The sequence below is a fragment of the Pseudophryne corroboree genome, chromosome 2 (genome assembly GCF_028390025.1).
Source record: "Pseudophryne corroboree isolate aPseCor3 chromosome 2, aPseCor3.hap2, whole genome shotgun sequence".
Taxonomy (NCBI): Eukaryota; Metazoa; Chordata; class Amphibia; order Anura; family Myobatrachidae; genus Pseudophryne; species Pseudophryne corroboree.
Window position 1 is genome coordinate 123187263 of NC_086445.1, and position 21892 is coordinate 123209154.

The following is a 21892-nucleotide window of genomic DNA, read 5'->3' on the forward strand; positions in this document are numbered from 1 at the left end:
AATAGGCCTGGGAAGCACAGTATCAATCTTTGCAGATGATACTAAACTGTGTAAGGTAATTAATTCAGAAAGCGATGTGGAGTCTCTCCAGAATGACTTACTTAAATTTGAAACTTTGGCGTCTAAATGGGGAATGAGATTCAATATTGAAAAATGAAAAGTTATGCACTTTGGGATTAGTATCAAACTTGCATCCTACACTCTTAATAGGGAAAATATAGGAGCAGCAGTAGTGGAAAAAGATTTGGGGGTGCTTATAATAGGCTTAATAACAATACACAATGTCAAAATGCAGCAAAGAAGGCAAGTAAAGTCCTTGCGTGCATAAAACGGGGTATTGAGACAAGGGACGAGGAGCTAATCCTGCCACTGTATAAATCATTGGTAGGTCCGCATCTGGAATATTGTGTTCAGTTTTGGGCACCATATTATAAAAAAGATATCGGGCAGCTTGAATGAGTAGAAAGGCGCGCTACTAAACTGATTGAAGGGTTAGAGACAGTGGAGTACGAGAAAAGGCTTACTAGGTTAAATATGTATTCCCCTGAAAAGAGGAGACTAAGAGGAGACATTATTAATATCTTCAAATACAGTTGGGCTCATAAGTTTACATACCCTAGCAGAATTTGTGATTTTCTGGCCATTTGTCAGAGAATATGAATCATAACTCACAAACTTTTCTTTCACTCATGGTTAGTGGTTGGGTGATTCCATTTATTGTCAAACAACTGTGTTTACTCTTTTGAAATCATAATGACAACAGAAACTACCCAAATGACCCTGATCAAAAGTTTACATACCCTGGAGATTTTGGCCTGATAACATGCACCCAAGTTGACACAAACGGGTTTGAATGGCTACTAAAGGTAACCATCCTCACCTATGATCTGTTTGCTTGTAATCAGTGTGTGTGTATAAAGGGGTCAGTGAGTTTCTGGACTCCTGAAAGACCCTTGCATCTTTCATCCAGTGCTGCACTGACGTGTCTGGATTCTGAGTCATGGGGAAAGCAAAAGAATTGTCAAAGGATCTGTGGGAAAAGGTAATTGAACTGTATAAAACAGGAAAGGGATATAAAAAGATATCCAAGCAATTGAGAATGCCAATCAGCAGTTTTCAAACTCTAATTATGAAGTGGAAAATGAGGGATTCTGTGGAAACCAAATCAAGGTCAGGTAGACCAACACAAATTTCAGCCACAACTGCCAGGAAAATTGTTTGGGATGCAAAGAAAAATCCACAAATAACTTCAGCTGAAATACAGGACTCTCTGAAAAAAGTGGTGTGGTTGTTTCAAGATGAACAATAAGGAGGCATTTGAAGAAAAATGGGCTGCATGGTCGAGTCGCCAGAAGAAAGCCATTACTACGCAAATGCCACAAAGCATCCCGCTTACAATACTCCAAACAGCACAGAGACAAGCCCCAAAACTTCTGGAACAAAGTCATTTGGAGTGATGAAACCAAAATTTAACTTTTTGGCCACAACCATAAACGAGACATTTGGAGAGGAGTCAACAAGGCTTATGATGAAAGGTACACCATTCCTACTGTGAAACACGGAGGTGGATCACTGATGTTTTGGGGATGTGTGAGCTACAAAGGCACTGGAAACGTGGTCAAAATTGATGGCAAGATGAATGCAGCATGTTATCAGAAAATACTGGAGGAAAATTTGCACTCATCAGCCCGGAAGCTGCGCATGGGACGTACTTGGACGTTCCAACATGACAATGATCCAAAACACAATGCCAAGTCGACCTGTCATTGGCTACAGCAGTATAAAGTGAAGGTTCTGGAGTGGCCATGTCAGTCTCCTGACCTCAATATCATTGAGCCACTCTGGGGAGATCTCAAACGTGCAGTTCATGCAAGACAGCCCAAGAATTTACAGGAACTGGAGGCTTTTTGCCAAGAAGAATGGACAACTTTACCATCTGAGAAAATAAAGAGCCTCATCCACAACTACCACAAAAGACTTCAAGCTGTCATTGATGTTCAAGGGGGCAATACACGGTATTAAGAACTGGGGTATGTAAACTTTTGATCAGGGTCATTTGGGTAGTTTCTGTTGTCATAATGATTTAAAAAAAGTAAACACAGTTGTTTGACAATAAATGGAATCACCCAACCACTAACCACGAGTGAAAGAAAAGTTTGTGAGTTATCATTCATATTCTCTGACAAATGGCCAGAAAATCACAAATTCTGCTAGGGTATGTAAACTTATGAGCACAACTGTATGTAAAGGGCCATTACAAGGCGTTATCAGGGGATTTGTTTATTAATAGAACTCTGTATAGGACACGTGGGCACTCACTGAGGCTAGAGGAGAGAAAATTCCGTACAAAACGTAGGATAGGATTCTTCACCGTAAGGGCAATAAGGATTTGGAACTCCCTGAGGGAGACGATAATAATGGCGGACTCTGTAAATGCATTTAAAAACGTATTAGACAGTTTTCTAGCTGAAAAAGGTATCCAAGGCTATAGCATTTAATATATTGACATTATGTATATGGGAGTGATACGAAATATAGTTGTCAATAAGTATGAAACCATTATTTTGGCTGGTGCATTATAATATGCACTGCTTAATACGGATACAGGTTGAACCCGATGGGCATTTTGCCTCTTTTTAACCTTACCTCACTAATACCCCATTCACATTGCCAAAGCCGGATCCCACCCGGGAATTGGAAGCGGGTCCTTCCCGGGTGAGATCCGGCATTGGCAGCTGCTGCAGGCTTTCCCTATCCGGCAATAAGCCGGGAAGGTTGCCATAGCAGCAGGTGGGGCGGAGCCGGCGGTGGGGGCAAAGGTGGAGGCGGCGCTGGGAGATGAGCTCATCTCCACACCGCCTCTCCCTATCTAGGAAATGGGTCCCAGGTCGCATCGACCGGGAGCCCGTTTACGCAGCCAGTGACCCAGTATTCAACCTGGGTATAACACTACTTTATACCCGGGTTGAATTGCCGGGTCAGGCAACCCGCGATTTCGGCAATGCCCCTTTCACACCGCACGCCGACCTACCGGGTTATTTGTGCGGTGTGAAAGGGGTATTATTTTATATATATATATATATATATATATATATATATATATATATATATATATAATAAAATAAAATGTAAATTGTATAAACAGAAAGAGAGAAACGAGAATGAGCAATGAGCTCTCACACTAGCTTGCAGTAGAGGGGGCGCCCCCTACCGTCCACAGATGATGTGCCATAATCTACACAGTGGGGTTTCTGCACTTTCTTGAGCAGAAGCTATGGAGGGGGCGTGTCACAAGGGGCGTGCTCTGTCTCCTAGGAAACGTCCCCGAGCCCCCTGAGCTCTCCCGCTGCTCCGGCAGCAGCAGCTCCTGCAGTCAGTGGTGCTCCGGGCGGCCGCGCAGGATCTGATGGGCGACAGGAGGACCGCGGCTCTGCCAGGTGTCAGCCCGTGATACACAGCACACAGCTGCAAGCCACGGGGGATAACCGTGCAGGCCAGGGCGGCTGCAGCAGGTGGGTGCTGGGCTACAGGCTGGGGGAGTGCGGGTGCTGTTAGTGGGTGCAATGCGATCAAGTGCATAGAGATAAATCTGAATATTCTATGTATTTGGGTACAAGCGATGCATCAGCACTGCAGCAATTCCCCCCCAGAATACTGTGCAGGGGCCATCTGCACACACCCATGTATGCACTAGTGAGTGCCAGGCTCTGGCTAATCATTGCGTTATACAGTAATTAGCTGTTACTGCTCATCTATACAGTAATGTGCGTATTTTGCGGTCTGTAATGTAGTGGTGGTTGGCCAGCGTTCTAGCACCATATTGCATGCATGCACTGAGCTATGGCATTTAGTATTGGGTCCTGGTGCCCTCTCTGCAAGCCTACACTTGGCATCTCCATAGCATGCCATGGTCCTGCCTTGGGGGTCAGCTCTGTGTAGTCTATAGGCATGTGCTCGGTGTTTCCTGGCATATTAAGCATGTTATAATGAGGCAGTGAGTGCTCAGGATGGCTGTGGGCACTGGAATGATGTTTTGTGATTGATTATATAGAGCATTGATCATAGCTGAAGTTGGTTTTCTGTTTTTGCACAGGCGTGCACCTTTGTTATGTATCTGTGTTACATTTCAGGCTATTTCTCATACAGAGAGCAGTGTCGTCATCATGCCATTATTACTTATTGTGAATAATGGGTCAACTTTAGAAAAGTTGTCTTGCGCCAAGATTTCATTTGAAATCTGTAAGGATCAGTCTTTCTATCTCCCTGATTCCTTTTATTCTTATATAGCCTACATGTTCTTACTGCCCACGTACAACAAATACATGTCAGAAGTCTAGGATTACATTGGTGTAACCACTATGTATGCCGGACATACAATCGGTGTGCCCATATGGCAGAGGTGTGTGTCTGCGGATCACAGGCTGTATTGCTTCCTTATGCTTTAATATTGTCACATATGCATTGTTCTTTTGTACTGTGCTGTAGTATCATAAATCCTGACCTTCTGTGGGACCGGGTGGTGAATGTGGCCACTTGACTTCTGCAGCTGGGAAGCACCGGTTATGAGTTTGCAGGAGCAGATTGTAGATTTACCCAGGTCCTCTTGATAAGCACTGAGGGCCTTGTATGAGAGAGGCGCACTGTGTATGCTCCTGGATATAAGCAGAATAATTGCAATTGTTTCTAGTACTCGCTGGATGAAATCCTGACGTATTCGTAAACATCTGATTTTTTTGGTAATTATAGGTTTCGGACTTATTAAAAGCAAACATGGATGCCTGGTCTATATATTCAGAAGTATATAGCTGTAAATGCTAGTATCATTAAAACTACATTCAGACTGCTTTTTCTTTTTCGGCATATTTGAAGCATATTCATGCTGCAGATACAATTCTAACTGCCTTGTCATTCATTTCAGTTGTATTCTAAAAAACTAAACCCCAACCACCCAAATAATATTCATAAACCGATATGATCACTTATCTCTAGATACAGCAAAATACAGACATTTATTATGTTGTGTATATACCGTATGTGTATATTCTCCTGTCGATATTCCTGCTACATTTCCTATTCTAGTGGGTTTACTGTATCAAACGCTCTCACTGGGCCACTCACTGAATTGTAAAGTGCAATGAATACTGTATGTTGGCACTATGTAAATAATAAAAGTGAATTGACTCTTCTGGCACAAAATTATATTTTCCTTTAATTATACAGTAAGTTACTTTGGAGTAAAGTTATGGTTTTTGAATCTGTTAGATTTTATTTCTATCTATCTATCTATCTATCTATCTATCTATCTATCTATCTATCTCCCTGTTGACACTAGTTTATAACACAGCATTTGGCATCTATCTTCAGAATTAGGGTGACAATACTGCATAGCCCCACTAATATCATTTCTGTACATCAGATGCTACAAGTCACAATAATTTTATATAGTTATTGATATCTAACTAGAGAGTGCAATACAGTTTGAGTCTCCCTTATCCAAAATGCTTGGGACCAGAGGTATTTTGGATATCGGATTTTTCCGTATTTTGGAATAATTGCATACCATAATGAGATATCATGGTGATGGGACCTAAATCTAAGCACAGAATGCATTTATGTTACATATACACCTTATACACACAGCCTGAAGGTCATTTAATACAATATGTATAATAACTTTGTGTATTAAACAAAGTTTGTGTACATTGAGCCATCAAAAAACAAGGTTTCACTATCTCACTTTCACTCAAAAAAGTCTGTATTTCGGAATATTCCGTATTTCGGAATATTTGGATATGGGATACTCAACCTGTAACAGTATACTGTATGTTAGTGTTACATGTTAGTCTTTGCAGACTTCTACATGTGTGATCAATGTGGTAGTGGCTGCTGCTTAACCTCTTTGCTAGTTGAGAGTCTTCAAGTAATTATGCTCCAGGGTGTAAAGCAGTTATACTGTATTATTGGTATGAATTGTATTTCATTCTGCTGATAATTTCTGCCTGAAATGCAGGAACGGATAACTTTGTCTTCATTATCTTGTTCTATAGGTATCACGCATTATTCACTGTACATGTAGAAATTGGTAAAGGATTGTTCCAGTTCTGCATATGCGTTGTCATTTGTATTTTGCTGAATTATCTGTGTGAATAGAGCTGGGACCTCAGCTGGGAATTTATGGTTTGGTTGGCTGCTAACGCTTCATCCACCAGTGAATTGGGCGAGAATGTGGTGCCAAATGCGGAATAAAGCAAATATTGACTGAACCGTTTGGAAAACTTTGTTCTTCTCTGGTTACATCGCTCTCTGTAACAGTGTTATATTGTGGTATAATAAGCAGTGTGGTTTTACCTCAGGATGAGATGTATAGTAAATAAAACCTTATGAAGAATCAGGGGTTTATTTATCAACCGGTGAGATCTAAAGCTGTATTTTTATTTTTTTTAAAGGCAATGCATGCTGTTTATGTAGGGCAGAGATTTTCAACCTTTTACAACTCGATATAACATGTGCAGAGAGAGTTAGATTTGGGTGTGGTGAGTTCAATCTGCAATCTAAATTGTAGTGTAAAAATAAAGCAGCCAGTATTTACCATGCACAGAAACTAAATAAACTACCCAAATCTTACTCTCTCTGCACATGTTATATCTGCCCCCCCCTGCACTGCACATGGGGGGTAATTCCAAATTGATCGCAGCAGGACATTTTTTAGCAGTTGGGCAAAACCATGTGCACTGCAGGGGAGGCAGATATAACATGTGCAGAGAGAGTTAGATCTGGGTGGGGTGAGTTCAATCTGCAATCTAAATTGCATTGTAAAAATAAAGCAGCCAGTATTTACCCTGCACAGAAACAAAATAACCCACCCAAATCTAACTCTCTCTGCGCATGTTACATCTACCACACCTGCAGTGCACATGGTTTTGCCCAACTGCTAAAAAAAAATTCCTGCTGCGATCAACTTGGAATTACCCCCATGGTTTTGCCCAACTGCTAAAAAATTTCCTGCTGCGATCAACTTGGAATTACCACCATAGAGAGCAGGCGTATGATAAGCTAGAGATGGACATCGGAAACCAATGGTTGACAACCATCAACATTTCTGACTTTATGGGGAAAAAAAAAAGTCCATTCGATACCAGAATTGCAATGAATGCCACCATCATGTGCTAGTCTATACGATGTCCATACAGTACCTTTGGTACGTGTGTGCATTCTATGACTGTTCTCCATGCCTTTGCAAGGTATTTTTGTGATTGCGGCAGTGCAGACACTATTTGATGGCTATCTTGTCATGGCCATTCCTGTAATTACCTCATTTTCTTCTAAACAAAATATGAGCTACAGGTAACATACTGTAAGTCCCTGACCCCCCCCCCCCCCCCCCCTCCCTCACATGTAATCATAAAATCAGTTTAATTTCATGTTGTAAACTTGCTATTAGCGCTGAATCTGGTGGGAGTTTGCATATTTGTTTTCTGAATGCCAGCCAGCGGTATTACAGCCACTCAGGGTGGCAAATGAAACCTACCTAGTACAACATGCAACCCATGGGCAAATTAAAGTGCACACAAAAGCATACCTTCTAACATATGCCTACCATAAAGCGGAATGTGCACAAAAGACAGGGGACATGCTGGGTTTTGGGCATGCCATGCCCCTTGGGTGGTAGCTCTTCCCCCTTCCCTAAAACCTCCCAGTTGGGAGGTAGGCAGCAGAGACAGCAATTGATCTTGAAGTTTAGATAAAGAAGCAAACTTACACTGTAATATAATACCAAGAGATGTCACTCAACTGCTAAACACACAAAGTGTCTCTCATTACCTCTCACACCTTCGCAATGTGCTCAGTAGAGCTTCTTTCTGTGATGCAGGTCTGCAAACTATTTTCCTTAAGTTCTACTATATCAACTTTGACAGCCACCTCTTGGCTCTAGACTCCACTCAAACGCAAAGACCGGGCTCCAATTTCAAACTTTTTTGGTGGAGAAAGGTTCTTAGAATCCTTCCCAGGTGGCCCATGCTTGGACTTGTATAGTTTGATGACCCCCATGGACGTTGTTTTTAGCGGGTGTAGATTGATAGACCAACAGTAAAGCTAAGTACACAGTGTCAGATATTTTTGGTCTGCCCGACAATTGGGCTGATTATTCGCCTAGAGGGGGTCCCAATATCTGTGCTATAGACTTTATTTTTTCCTCTAAAAAAATCACCCGATTTGTATTTGTATTTTTTAAAGAAATCTCGAGGAATCAGGTGATGGAAAAAATCGGCCTCAACCACACACTACCCAATTTACCCACCTGGACATATGGTCGGATTATTGAAAATGCATACACTGGCCGATACGTGGAGATTATGGGGTATATGCAATAGCGGGCGAATTGGCAAAATAGGCGAATTCCGGGCCGTTTTCGCCTCCAAAAATCAATTCGCCTATGCAGTGCAGTCATTTTTCGCAAAAAAACGGCCCGTCAAAATTCGCCTTTTCTCAATTCGCCTTTTTCCGAATTCGCCTTTTCTGCAATGGTACAGATGCTGCAATTCGCCTCCAGCATATTCAATTCAAGTTTGGAAATTCGCCTGCAGTGCTTTTAGACAGCAAATTCGCGATTTTCACTCCGCCACACTTTGGAGGGTGAAAACAAATAAAAAATTTTTAAACATGTTTTTTTTTGTGTTTTTTTTTTTAGGAATAGCAGATCTATTTATATTAGAAGGGATTAGGTTTTTTTTTTTTTTTTGGGGGAGGCACAAATATTATTTATATATTTTTTAAAATAATATTTTTATTGTTTTATTTTTTTTATTGCTGGAACGGTAAAATCCGGGAAAAAAATGGCGTGGGGTCCCCCCTCCAAAGCATAACCAGCCTCGGGCTCATTGAGCTGGTCCTGGTTCTAAAAATGCGGGGAAAAAATTGACAGGGGATCCCCCGTATTTTTAAAACCAGCACCGGGCTCTGCGCCTGGTGCTGGTGCCAAAAATACGGGGGACAAAACGAGTAGGGGTCCCCCGTATTTTTAACACCAGCATCGGGCTCCACTAGCTGGACAGATAATGCCACAGCCGGGGGTCACTTTTATACAGTGCCCTGCGGCCGTGGCATCAAATATCCAACTAGTCACCCCTGGCCGGGGTACCCTGGGGGAATGGGGACCCCTTCAATCAAGGGGTCCCCCCCCCCCAGCCACCCAAGGGCCAGGGGTGAAGCCCGAGGCTGTCCCCCCCCATCCAATGGGCTGCGGATGGGGGGGCTGATAGCCTTTGTGTTCAAAAAAAAAGATATTGTTTTTTCCATTAGTACTACAAGTCCCAGCAAGCCTCCCCTGCAAGCTGGTACTTGGAGAACCACAAGTACCAGCATGCGGGAGAAAAACGGGCCCGCTGGTACCTGTAGTTCTAATGGAAAAAAAATACCCAAATAAAAACAGGACACAGACACCGTCGACAGTAAAACTTTATTACACACTGCCGACACACACATACTTACCTATGTTCACACGCCGACATCGGTCCTCTTCTCCATGTAGAATCCCGGGGTACCTGAAAATAAAAGATCAATTATACTCACCTCAACAGGCTCCAGAGATAAATCCACGGACTTGGCAAAAAAAGAAAGCGCATTTACCCGCACCAAAAACGGACTGAAAGGTGTCCCATGCTGACACATGGGACACCTATCCACGATTAAGATCTGTCAGTGACAGTTGTCACTGACAGGTCTCTAAGCCAATCAGGAAGCGCAACTTCGTTGCGCTAACCTGATTGGCTGATCGCTGTGACAGCGCATCGCACAGCTCCCTCCATTATATTCAATGGTGGGAACTTAGCGGCTAGCGGTGAGGTCACCCGCCGGTCAGCGGTGACCGGCGGGTGACCCCACCGCTAGCCGCTAAGTTCCCACCATTGAATATAATGGAGGGAGCTGTGCGATGCGCTGTCACAGCGATCAGCCAATCAGGTTAGCGCAACGAAGTTGCGCTTCCTGATTGGCTTAGAGACCTGTCAGTGACAACTGTCACTGACAGATCTTAATCGTGGATAGGTGTCCCATGTGTCAGCATGGGACACCTTTCAGTCCGTTTTTGGTGCGGGTAAATGCGCTTTCTTTTTTTGCCAAGTCCGTGGATTTATCTCTGGAGCCTGTTGAGGTGAGTATAATTGATCTTTTCTTTTCAGGTATCCGTGGATTCTACATGGAGAAGAGGACCGATGTTGGCGTGTGAACATAGGTAAGTATGTGTGTGTCGACGTATGAAATAAAGTTTTACTGTCGACGGTGTGTGTGTCCTGTTTTTATTTGGGTATTTTTTTCCCAGTAGTACTACAGGTACCAGCGGGCCCGTTTTTCTCCCGCATGCTGGTACTTGTGGTTCTCCAAGTACCAGCTTGCAGGGGAGGCTTGCTGGGACTTGTAGTACTAATGGAAAAAACAATATCTTTTTTTTTGAACACAAAGGCTATCAGCCCCCCCATCCGCAGCCCATTGGATGGGGGGGGACAGCCTCGGGCTTCACCCCTGGCCCTTGGGTGGCTGGGGGGGGGGGACCCCTTGATTGAAGGGGTCCCCATTCCCCCAGGGTACCCCGGCCAGGGGTGACTAGTTGGATATTTGATGCCACGGCCGCAGGGCACTGTATAAAAGTGACCCCCGGCTGTGGCATTATCTGTCCAGCTAGTGGAGCCCGATGCTGGTGTTAAAAATACGGGGGACCCCTACTCGTTTTGTCCCCCGTATTTTTGGCACCAGCATCAGGCGCAGAGCCCGGTGCTGGTTTTAAAAATACGGGGGATCCCTGCCCGATTTTTCCCCTGCATTTTTAGAACCAGGACCAGCTCGATGAGCCCGAGGCTGGTTATGCTTTGGAGGGGGGACCCCACGCCATTTTTTTTTCGGGTCTTTCCCCGTTTTTTCCCGTTTTTTAAAATCGCGGTAAAATCCGCAAAATCGGCCGATTTTCGCCCGCGACTCTGGCGAATCCGTTTTTCATTGCATATGGTGAATTCCGGAAGCCACCTTCCGGAATTCACCTGGCGAATTTGGTCGAATTGAAAAAACGGCGATAATTGCCGCGATTTCGCCCGCTATTGCATATACCCCTATGGCTGAGATTTTTGCTTTGGAACGACAGATCGGAAAATCGATCGTTCGTGTTTGTGGACGAGATTTTCCTGATCATTGCGAATCACTGAATAGTTCCTTCATACACGCTATACAATAAATTTGCCCGATCTCCCAATTCTTGGCAAATAGACCCAATATTTATATATTGTGTACCTAGTTTAAGAAGATACAGTCAATAGGTTGACCCCAGATGGTTGACAGGGACATTAGGTCATCAGGAAATTGGTCTGTGGGCTTAAAATGTTGATATTCAAATTGTTGACACAAAAAGTATGACACACTTACTTTTTTTTTTTTTTTTAAAGCCTAACCCTCCCCTAAGCACCTAACCCTAACAATCTTGGGAAACATGACATACCATATGTCTTTTTTTTTTTTTTTGGGGGGGGGGGCATCGACCATCTGAATGTTGACCTTTTTAAACATGTCACTCTGATATTGACCTATTGACTATTTACCAATCGTATTCCATAATTAGCACAATCTTGCTCACCTTGGGACAACTTCTCTGTCCTCCAGCTACCCCTTTAAGGAGGTTCCCCTCTCCCGACCAGCCACCATTTCCATACTGGAGCTGCAGATCTAACCTCTCTGACTGCAGGGAGCAACAATGGTATAAAACCATCCTGGATGTTCGAACACTCATTGTGGTAGTCATGGTGGATTCTGATTACATTAGTTGCAGCCTCTATTAATCAAAGTCATATCCCGTATATAAAATACTGAGCAGTGGTTAAAATCTGATATATCTTTCCTCTCCTGGCTGTCTGCACTAGCTTCCCCATGGGTGCAGTCTAGTAAGTGTGAGGGTTCTGGTTCGGGTGTGAACACCCGCTGAAGCTCTGCATGAGGGCGTGGGTCCCGAGTAATTCAACTATAGTGCCGTAAGGAACCCTTAAACATTTAATAAGTTACAACCCAGCTTCTAGTATAACATGAGTATTACATAAATGCCATATACTGTAGCAAGCACAAATATAGATAAACGTAACATAAAACATAGTGGTCACTTTATTATTATTTTTTTTTTTTTTACTTGTGTATTTTTAAATTAATCTTTTACTATACTTCCAGAAATTCATGGTAGCACATATACATTGATACACAAAGAATAGACCACCTAGAATAACAGTTGTGCACACTTCCTTACATTGCACACACATTCACATCCAAACACACACACACTTGCTTTCAGAAACATGTAACGTCTAACTTGTTTGCACAGAGACACACTGTGCCAGGCACGCACCCTTATTTTCTCAGTAACTGTTTCTTAGCGGTTAATAACCAGGTTTGCTAGTGTATATCGCAAATGGGGGGTAATTCAGATCTGATCGCTGGGCTGGGTTTTTTGCTGTCCTGCGATCAGATAGTCGCCGCCTACAGGGAGAGTGTATTTTCGCTGTGCAAGTGTGCGTTCCTATGTGTTAGCAGAGCTGCTAAAAATCAGTTTGTGCAGTCTCTGCGCAGCCCAGAACTTACTCCTCCAGTGCGATTGAATTCTACTGATCGGGGCTGGAGCTGACGTTGGACACGCCTGCGTTTTTCCGGACACTCCCTGTAGACGGTCAGTTGCCACCCACAAATGGCCTCTTCCTGTCAATCACCTTGCGTACGCCCGTGCAAATGGATGCTTCGCACCATTCCGTCGCTGACCGGTGATGCCCGTTGTAGCTGTCCGACGCCCCTGCGCATTGTGGTGCATACGTATGTGCAGTTTGGATCTGATCGCCCGCTGAGCGAAAACGCACAGCAGCGATCAGATCTGAATTACTCCCATGATTCTTTACTGAAAGAATTAAATAAACGGTTAACAGGCCACATATTTCCCCTTCCTTATTATTATTTTTTTTGACTGCAAGTTGAGTTTCCCCCATTGATTTGAATACTAGTATACAGCACTATGCTTTATTACTGACCTTCAATAATGTGGTAATGCACTCATTTAAAACTGAAGCGTTAAGACCCCTCACAGATTTTTAGGATGGTGTCCTGATGGGATCACCTACAGGCCAAAAAGCTGTTTTCCTGGCCTTTTCCCATATATGAATCCACAAATTCAAGTTTGCAAATCTGTCACTCAAACTTTGCCCTCCTAGCATAATAAAATTACAGATCATTCTTTATACAGTTGTTCCAAAGGATTCAGTATGACATCCCGGGTGTCGGGGGTGCCAGCGGTCACATGACTGACACCGGCATCCCAACCTTAAAGATCCTAACATCGGAGGGGTAAGTATAATTACCCTCCTCCCCTAACCTAACCCTCGGGGGATGGTAGCTAGGGTGTGGTGGTTAGGGCTAATCCGCCAGCTTCCCCCCCCCCCCCCCCCCCCCCCACCAGCGCCTAACCGTAACACTTCCCCTTCCCAGGGCCCAAACCCTAAAAGCTACTCTGATACTTACCTCGGGATGGCAGCTGACGGTCTTTCGATGTCAGGATTCCAGAGTCGGCCCCGTTTCGAATATGTTACCTGTCTCGGTAATACATAGCATTTCACATACTGTATATTAATGTTAAATGGTGATTTTACGTTACAGTGGTTCGGTAGAATGACTAATTACAGTAATAGTTATCAGGTATCACATCATATATCGCCTAGCTTGGTAGTGGTACATCACTTAGTAGTTCAACTGTTTTATAAAGAATCTATTACAAACTAGTGATTTGGGTTTTTGCCTTTGTGGAAATAAATGACATGAGATGCTCATTGTCATTGTAAAATGAATGGATTTTAGGATTTATGGAGATAATTTCTTTAAAACAAACCAGTCTCTTTATCCTCGCATGACTCCTATGCCAAAAATCTATGTTAAGCTCTCGGAGACTTGAAATCATTGTTCTCCTATTGGCATATTGTATACACAGAATGAGAATTCTTCTTGCAATTTGATATGGCTTAAGAAATATGCCCCTGAAAACACGGATACTTTTGATCTATAAAGCTGTAATGCCCCACGCGTTGGTTTAGTGCTGCAAGGGTTACCTGAAATGCTACTGTTTTGTGGCACTGGTGGAGCGGGAACAAGAGACAGATGTAGAATACTGTATTGCATTGCTCTCCATTAAATGCTGTACGCTACATCCAAGCGATCAGAGGGATTTGTATCAAAGTCAGATCTAAGGACTGCGCCTGCAGATATTTTGGCTTTATGATGCCACTAGCTGTGATAAGTAACTCATTTAGCTGAAGGTTGGATTAAGAATACGCCAAGTCAGACTTTTAAAGGAGTGTAAAAAAGATCTTCTATAATCAAATCTAACTTGATCTTGCGCAGTGTTACATTATGCTGCTGATACTGCAGATGTCTTCGTTTGTTCCTGTTTTATTAATAAAACTGTCTGTATGGCCACATTATAATACACTCAGCGTTCAGACTATGGGGTGTGTTCAGTAAGTGTTGGAAGCTGACGTCTTGTCGGAAAGATGGCAGCTTCCGTCAGGTTTAGGTCTGAAGGGGTTCTGACCTTTTTAATAGGGGCCGTTTTTTTCCCGTCAAGTCGGAAAACACATGGATTGTCAGATTAGCCGCGAATCCACGTGCTCCGCGGCCAAATCCGACAGATTTTACCCCGGTTCCGACCATGTCAATCCGACTTTATTTAAAGTCTGATTTACATTGTCAGAACCGGGGAGATGAGATGGGGGAGCGGGGACAGGTCATGAGGGCGTGGGGACCATGTGGGAGAGGAGCGTGGGGTTTGAGCGGCGTCTGCCTCCCCAGCATCCCCAGGTTGTCGGGAGCGGACAAATCCAACAGTTGTATTTGGCCGCTCAATGGGGTCGATTCTATTCGGCAACTTAAGAATAGCGCCGGGAATTAGCTCCCGACGCTATTCAATTCAGCTGCTAGTGACCCGCAATTGTCGGGAATTCTTCTCTCATCCCCGGGGGATGAGAGAAGAAACCCGACAAAAGTGCTGCCTCGCGACCGGCGCAAGGCTGATTCTGTCGGGAATCAGCCTCGCGCCGGGGAGTTAAGTCGGAGAATGCCCGTTCTCCCGACAATTCAACCTGTTTAGTTGGCGAGAACGGGACATCGCCGACTTAACTGGAGCTGAATTGAATAGCGTCGGGAGCTAATTCCCGGCGCTATTCTTAAGTTGCCGAATAGAATTGACCCCATAGAATACTAACTTGTTGGGTCCTTTCCGTCGGAAAGGACCCGACAGGTATTGAATATACCCCTATGGGTCTAATTCAAGGTTGATTGCAAAAGCAAAATCTTCCTCTAATGGGCAAAACCATGTGCACTGCAGGTGGAGCAGATATATCATGTGCAGAGAGAGTTAGATTTTGGTGGGTTATATTGTTTCTGTGCAGGGTAAATACTGGCTGCCTAATTTTAACACTGCAATTTAGATTTCAGTGTCAACACACCCCACCCAAATCTAACTCTCTCTGCACATGTTATATCTGCCCCCCATCCCCTCCCCTGCAGTGCACATAGTTTTGCCCATTAGAGGAAGATTTTGCTTTTGCAATCAACCTTGAATTAGGCCCAATGTCACTAGGGCATTTGGAGAGTATTTAAAAGCACATTGTGGGGATACAACAGTGCAATGCCCTATGCTGCAATGTGTTTTGCTGTAGAATATAATGCAATTTGGTTGCTTTATAACTGGATTACCACAACTCTCCTGCAGTTATTCTCCCAGAAGTCATGGTGGGTTGTGCCATGCATTTTACCAGAGCTCCACAGAACCTCTCACAGTCCTAGCTCGCACAACTAATTGACCCCATTGCTGTGTGACAGGATTATATAGCCCACCAAGATCCTCTGCAATCTTGCTGGACCAGTTTACAATGGGGGTAATTCCAAGTTGATCGTAGCAGGATTTTTGATAGCAACTGGGCAAAACCATGTGCACTGCAGGGGAGGCAGATATAACATGTGCAGAGAGAGTTAGATTTGGGTGGGTTATATTGTTTCTGTGCAGGGTAAATACTGGCTGCTTTATTTTTACACTGCAAATTAGATTGCAGATTGAACACACCCCACCCAAATCTAACTCTCTCTGCACGTTATATCTGCCTCCCCTGCAGTGCACATGGTTTTGCCCAGTTGCTATCAAAAATCCTGCTGCGATCAACTTGGAATTACCCCCAATATGTAGAACTCGTGAATCAAGTACTTATTTCCTTACAAGGTGTAAGCTTGTGAGCAGGTCCCTCTTTCCTCTGTCTCTGTATGTTATTAGTTTTGTTTTATTACTTCTTTGTTCCCAATTTTAAAGCGCAACACAATTATGCTGGAGCTATGTAAGTGAATGTTAACGAAATAGATGGTAAGGCAGCTTCAAACTTGTCACATTGATCATAAAATGATGGTGGAATATTTGTACATACTGAATAACATACAAAATCTATTTCTTGCCTTTTATTTCTAATGCCTTGCATACGTTATGTTATTATCAGCCCAATCTGCAGAGTTTCGACTGATCAGAGGTGACCGGACAGTTTGGTATGAAAAGTCTTCCAACATGGCCGATCATTGGTTGGCCGTATCTGACGGTGTATATAATAGGAAATTGAAGTCTTCGGTTGGGTACACACTATAGATTTTGCCAAATGATGCGAACGGCTAGACCTATTCAGACTGACCTAAGTGATCCCGAAATTAGTTAATATACACCGCGCACACTACCCAATAATCATTCAGTTCCAAAGTATTCTTTTCATCTTAAATAGTGTGGCAGATATGCAGTAGTGGCTCCATACACTATATAAACTAGAAATCAGGCCAGGGTCCGTACACACAGTACATTCTGAACGAATCCAAAATGACAAGAATGGCATAACATGTGCAGCACACACTAGATTGGAAGTAGACCGGTTTTTGACCGACTATTTGGACTTGCTGCGTACACACTGCTCAATCATCAGCCCCACCTGTCAGATATAGCATCTGGTCTATATATCTATACTAAAAAGGTCTACAGTCAATAGGTAGACAACTAATGGTCGACATGCATTAGGTGAACAGGGCCAAAAGGCTGACATGGATATGGTTGATACAAAAAAAGTAAACCATTTTTTATAAAAAAAAAAAAAAAAAAATTTGGGTGCCAAAACACCCCCAAAAAATATTTAAAAAAAGTTACTTTTTTTTGTGTGCCGACCATATCCATGATGACCTTTTGACCCTTCAACCTAGTGCATGTGGACCATTAGTGGTAGACCTATTGACTGTAGACCTTTTTAGTTTAGATCTAATAAACCACACCCATCAGCTATAGCCACGTCAGGCCACCAACCGCATAGTGTGTACCCGACTTTAGTCTGGTATCTGTTGTCTAAACTTGCAAATATTCCTCATTATGATATGATTCCATTTATCTCGCCCCCCCCCCCCCACAATTTCCCCCCAAGTAAAAAAACAATCCGTTATTTAGCTGAGATTTTTGTGATTGGGAAAAGCAGAAGCAGACATGTCATCTTTCGAAAATGAATCATGTTGGCCGCTGTTTCTCATTTTATCCCATGTGACGTGAGGATAAAGGCTGTCAGCTTCTCAATCTAGTATCATAAGTAAGAAAACAGCTGTGACCTCTTACCTCCGGTTACAATAAATATCAGAATATTTAGGGGTATTCCGTAACATGGGATAGATTAGCGGCACATATGTTGCGTGTTAACATATGCAAGCTGCTGTTCAATGACTAAAGCAAACCTTCATCAGATGGATAGCCACCTGCTCACTATTTAACTGGCCTAGCTAGTTAAATTGGGACCTGATACATATGTTGTTGACAGGTTAGAAAAATAAGACATAAGAAGCCTGATATTCACTTCCAAAAAAGACAGTAACCATAATTATAATCCGTATTCCTGTAGAACACGTGTATATACATGAGTAGTATTTAATTGCTTTCTTATTTGGAAATAGTTGATTGGATTCCAATATGGCTCAAGTAGTGTGGAAAACATTGCAATTACCGCTTTGGTTGCTAGCGATAGCATTTTCCCTGTGCTTTGAAGTGAATTTTTATGACTGTGAGGTATCTAGGAAATTAGTTTCCAGAAAACTTTCCTTGTTTTATCTAAATGTGTGTACATTGTAAAACATATCTCGTAAATATTAATTTCCTTTTATGACCTAAAAATGCACTTTTTGAAACCATGCAAGCTGCCATTTTGTGGGCTGCACCAATAGTTAGACTATCCATTTGCTAGGAGTTTATGACATCTCTAAAACCCCTTTTCACATCGCAAACGTGGGTCGCACCTAGGAATTGTACACGGGTCCTTCCCATGTGCGACCCGCCATGAGACCCCTTTCAGACTGGCAACCGGCACGGAAATATGCTGGGTTGGTTTGCTGACGGAGGCAGCGCCGACGTGGGTGGGGGCGGAGGCGGTGCTTGGGAGATGAGATCATCTCCACACCACCTCCTCCATAGTGTAAGTGGTTCCCGGATCGCATCGACCTGGGTATCCCATTCACACCACACCTGACGCGGTTAATAACCCATGTAAAACCCTCCTTTATTAATAGATTGAAGTGTCTGGTTGCTTGACCCGGGATATTTCATCCTGGCCCCTTCACATTGCACCTCCACCCGGCTCGATCTGGCAATATACTGGGTTATTTTGGCGATGTGAAAAGGGTATTATCATGAGGCAATTTCTCATGTTCGTAATTACTAATGAAATGGTAAGTTGTATTTCTATGAATTTCGGTTCATCGTAGAAAAAAAAATGTCAAACTCCCCTTTTATGTATGCAATAAGTAGTCTTATGCCTCAAATGGCTGTCACTGATTATAGGCAGGTACACTTTCACACACAAAGCCCTATCTCAGGCCTGGCCAACCTGTGGCTCTCCAGATGCTGTGAAACTACACATAAAATACCTAAAAGCAAAACTGTGGCAAAGCATGATGGGGCTTTGCGTTTTACAACAGCTGGAGAGCCACAGGTTGGCCAGGCCTGCCGTATTTGGTGACATGGAGCAGATGGAAGAATTAATAAAAATGGGGACATGTTTCAAACCTTCTAAAGAGCGTAGAAGTTGCCCATAGCAACTAATCAGCTTTTATCTATCATTTTAAATAATGTACTTTATAAATGATAGCAAGAAGCTGATTGGTTTCTATGGGCAACTTTTTTCCTGTTGTTCATTTCTCCGCTTTTTAGAAGCCATGATACTGATATTCTCCTCCTTAGTATGAACGGCGTCTATTTATTACTTTTATTAAGGCCCAGATTTATCAAGCCTTGGAGAGTGATAAATTGCACGGTGATAAAGTACCAACCAATCAGATCCTAACTGCCATGTTACAGACTGGGTTTGAGAAGTGACGGGAGCTGATCGGTTGGTACTTTATCACTGAGCAATTTATTCCTCTCCAAGTCTTGATAAATCAGGGCCTAAGTATTTTACAAGTGCGAGCACTGAGCAACCATGCCCAAGCAATGCCCCTTTTAAGTTCCCTACACACCTAGTGAGCCGCTGCCCGACGGCCGATACAGCAGACGGGCGACCCGGCGGCGGGGGAGGTTACGGGGGGAGTGAAGGTTCTTCACTCCCCCCGTCACCCATAGCACTGCATGCTAATATGGATGAGATTGTCCATATTGGCCTGCATGTTTAAACGAGCCGGGACCAGCGATGAACGAGCGCGGGGCCGCGCATCGTTCATCGCTGGTGCCTACACACTGAAAGATATGAACGGTATCTCGTTCATTAATGAACGAGATCGTTCATATCTTTCACTGATATCGACCAGTGTGTAGGTCCCATTAGAGGCACGATTGGAAACATTTTGCTCCACTTTGAAGACTTAAAAAGTGCAGCTGTGACTATGGTGTCTTCATTTTATAGTAGGCTATTGTTACTCCTGTGGGGAGGGAAAGTCCTGGATCTGAATAGAAATACCTGTTCTCCGAGACTTCTGGCTCTGTGTCAGTGGCCGTTGTTGCGGTAGCCTGGGGACATAAGATGAAAGTGATCGTTCTGAACTGAATATTGAAAGGCTGAACCCATCCAGGACCCGCCAGCAGCAGCAGCAGAATACTTTCAGCTGCAGGTCTTGACACTGTGCCGAGTCGTCTGAACCCTGGGTCTTTTCAGTTCTGACCTTGCAATTATCTAAATATGTAGATGTGAGTCTACTTCTCCTTTTATGTGTGAGAGAATTCTCCTGGAAGGAAATCGCTGCACTTTAATAACTATGTCCCTGTAAGCCGTGGTCAAATTTGTGCTTTGTTTAGTGTGTCTGTGTGTAAAGGGGTGTAGTGCAAACACATTTCCCAGAGGCTTTTAGGGAATGATCGGAGGGTGGTACACCCCCCTTTCCCCCCCTATTCTCTATTGTTTCTCCATCCAAAATTAAATTAACTTCCTGCCGTCCGCCAGTGGTTTATGCAGCATGAAAGTGCTAGATGTTATCAGAGGACATTTAAATGCACCATAAACTCTTACTCGCCAAGCACAACAGCGTGCTCATAGGTTTTTATAGGTAAGCTATTGCTACGCCCAGGGCTGTCTTAACAGCAATGTAGGCCCCTGGGCACAGCAATGCACTGGGCCCCCTACCCATCCTCCAGTGTTAGGGGTGGGGGGTGCTATCAGTGGCAGCTTTGAAGTCCCGCGGGTGGTAGGGGGTGTTCTATCTTCCGCTAAGCATGTAGGACCTGGAGCAGTCATTATTGCTAATTGCTCCTTTACTGCACAAATGGGGCTAAACTGTAGAAGGGGGCATTGGGCTGAATGAAGAAGCCCTGGTACATGACTTTTAGGGTGGTAGGGGGTGTTTAATACGTAGGGGAAGGGTGGATAGTGGAGTGGGCTTAATATTTATAATTTTCTGGTGGGAGGGCAGCTTGCTTGACTGCAGATATCTCAAGTTCCTGAAAATATATTTCTTAGCTTTGAACGGGATAAAAAACTAGAGAGTCCCACTTTTCACAAGGTACTGGGGAATTAGGGCTCAGAGTTCAGGTGCCAGAGCAATTCACCAATGAAAACCTAAAACTGCATATTAGGCGTGTGGAGCTGAAGCAGGGACCAGCTGCTTGAAGGCTGATATTTCTGGTTCTGGGCATAGTAGAGACAAGCTGCCAGTGTCCACCAAAAGGAGAGAGTCGCAGCTTTTGGATTATACCCTCAGGAAAACTCTAAGTCAGACAGAACCCGAGATATCTGGCTGGGAAGAGCAATTAACAGGCTTGGATGGGGACCACTACTTTGAGTACGGATATCTCCGGTTCCCCATGGCCGATTTTAAAAAATCTGGTACCCCTGGAAAGAGGGGACCCTCAGCTATCAGCCTAGGGCCCTTATACTCCTGGGGCCCTTGGGCAAGAGCCCATTGAGCCCATACGGAAAGACGGCCCTGGCTACGCCTATGTAAGTGCTGGCTGCATGGGGCTTTTAGTAACATATATAATGGAAGCCTGAACTCTGAAGTTGTCATAAAGTTAATAATAAGTCCTATCTATGGGCCTAATTCAGACCTGATCACAGCAGCAAAAGTTTTCACTAATGGGTAAAAACCATGTGCAGTGCAGGTGGGGCAGATATAACATGTGCAGAGAGAGTTAGATTTGGGTGGGTTATTTTGTTTCTGGGCAGGGTAAATACTGGCTGATTTATTTTTACACTGCAATTTAGATTTCAGTTTGAACACACCCCACCCAAATCTATCGCTCTCTGCACATGTTATATCTGCCCCCCCCCCCCCCCCCCCCCTCAATGCACATGGTTCTGCCCATTAGAGAAAAATGTTGCTCCTGCAATCAGGTCTGAATTAGGCCCCGTGT

At 43.7% G+C, this 21892-nt stretch overlaps 1 protein-coding gene across 1 annotated transcript in view; it reads left to right on the forward strand.

Annotated features, from left to right (window-relative positions):
- Window positions 1-3317: 3317 nt before the first annotated feature.
- TNFRSF19 (TNF receptor superfamily member 19) overlaps window positions 3318-21892 on the forward strand; it is a 141971-nt gene continuing 123396 nt past the window's right edge. Inside the window, exon 1 of the mRNA XM_063951676.1 lies at window positions 3318-3512. The gene's annotated coding sequence lies outside the window, so the exon portion shown is untranslated. The remainder of the gene's footprint in view (window positions 3513-21892) is intronic.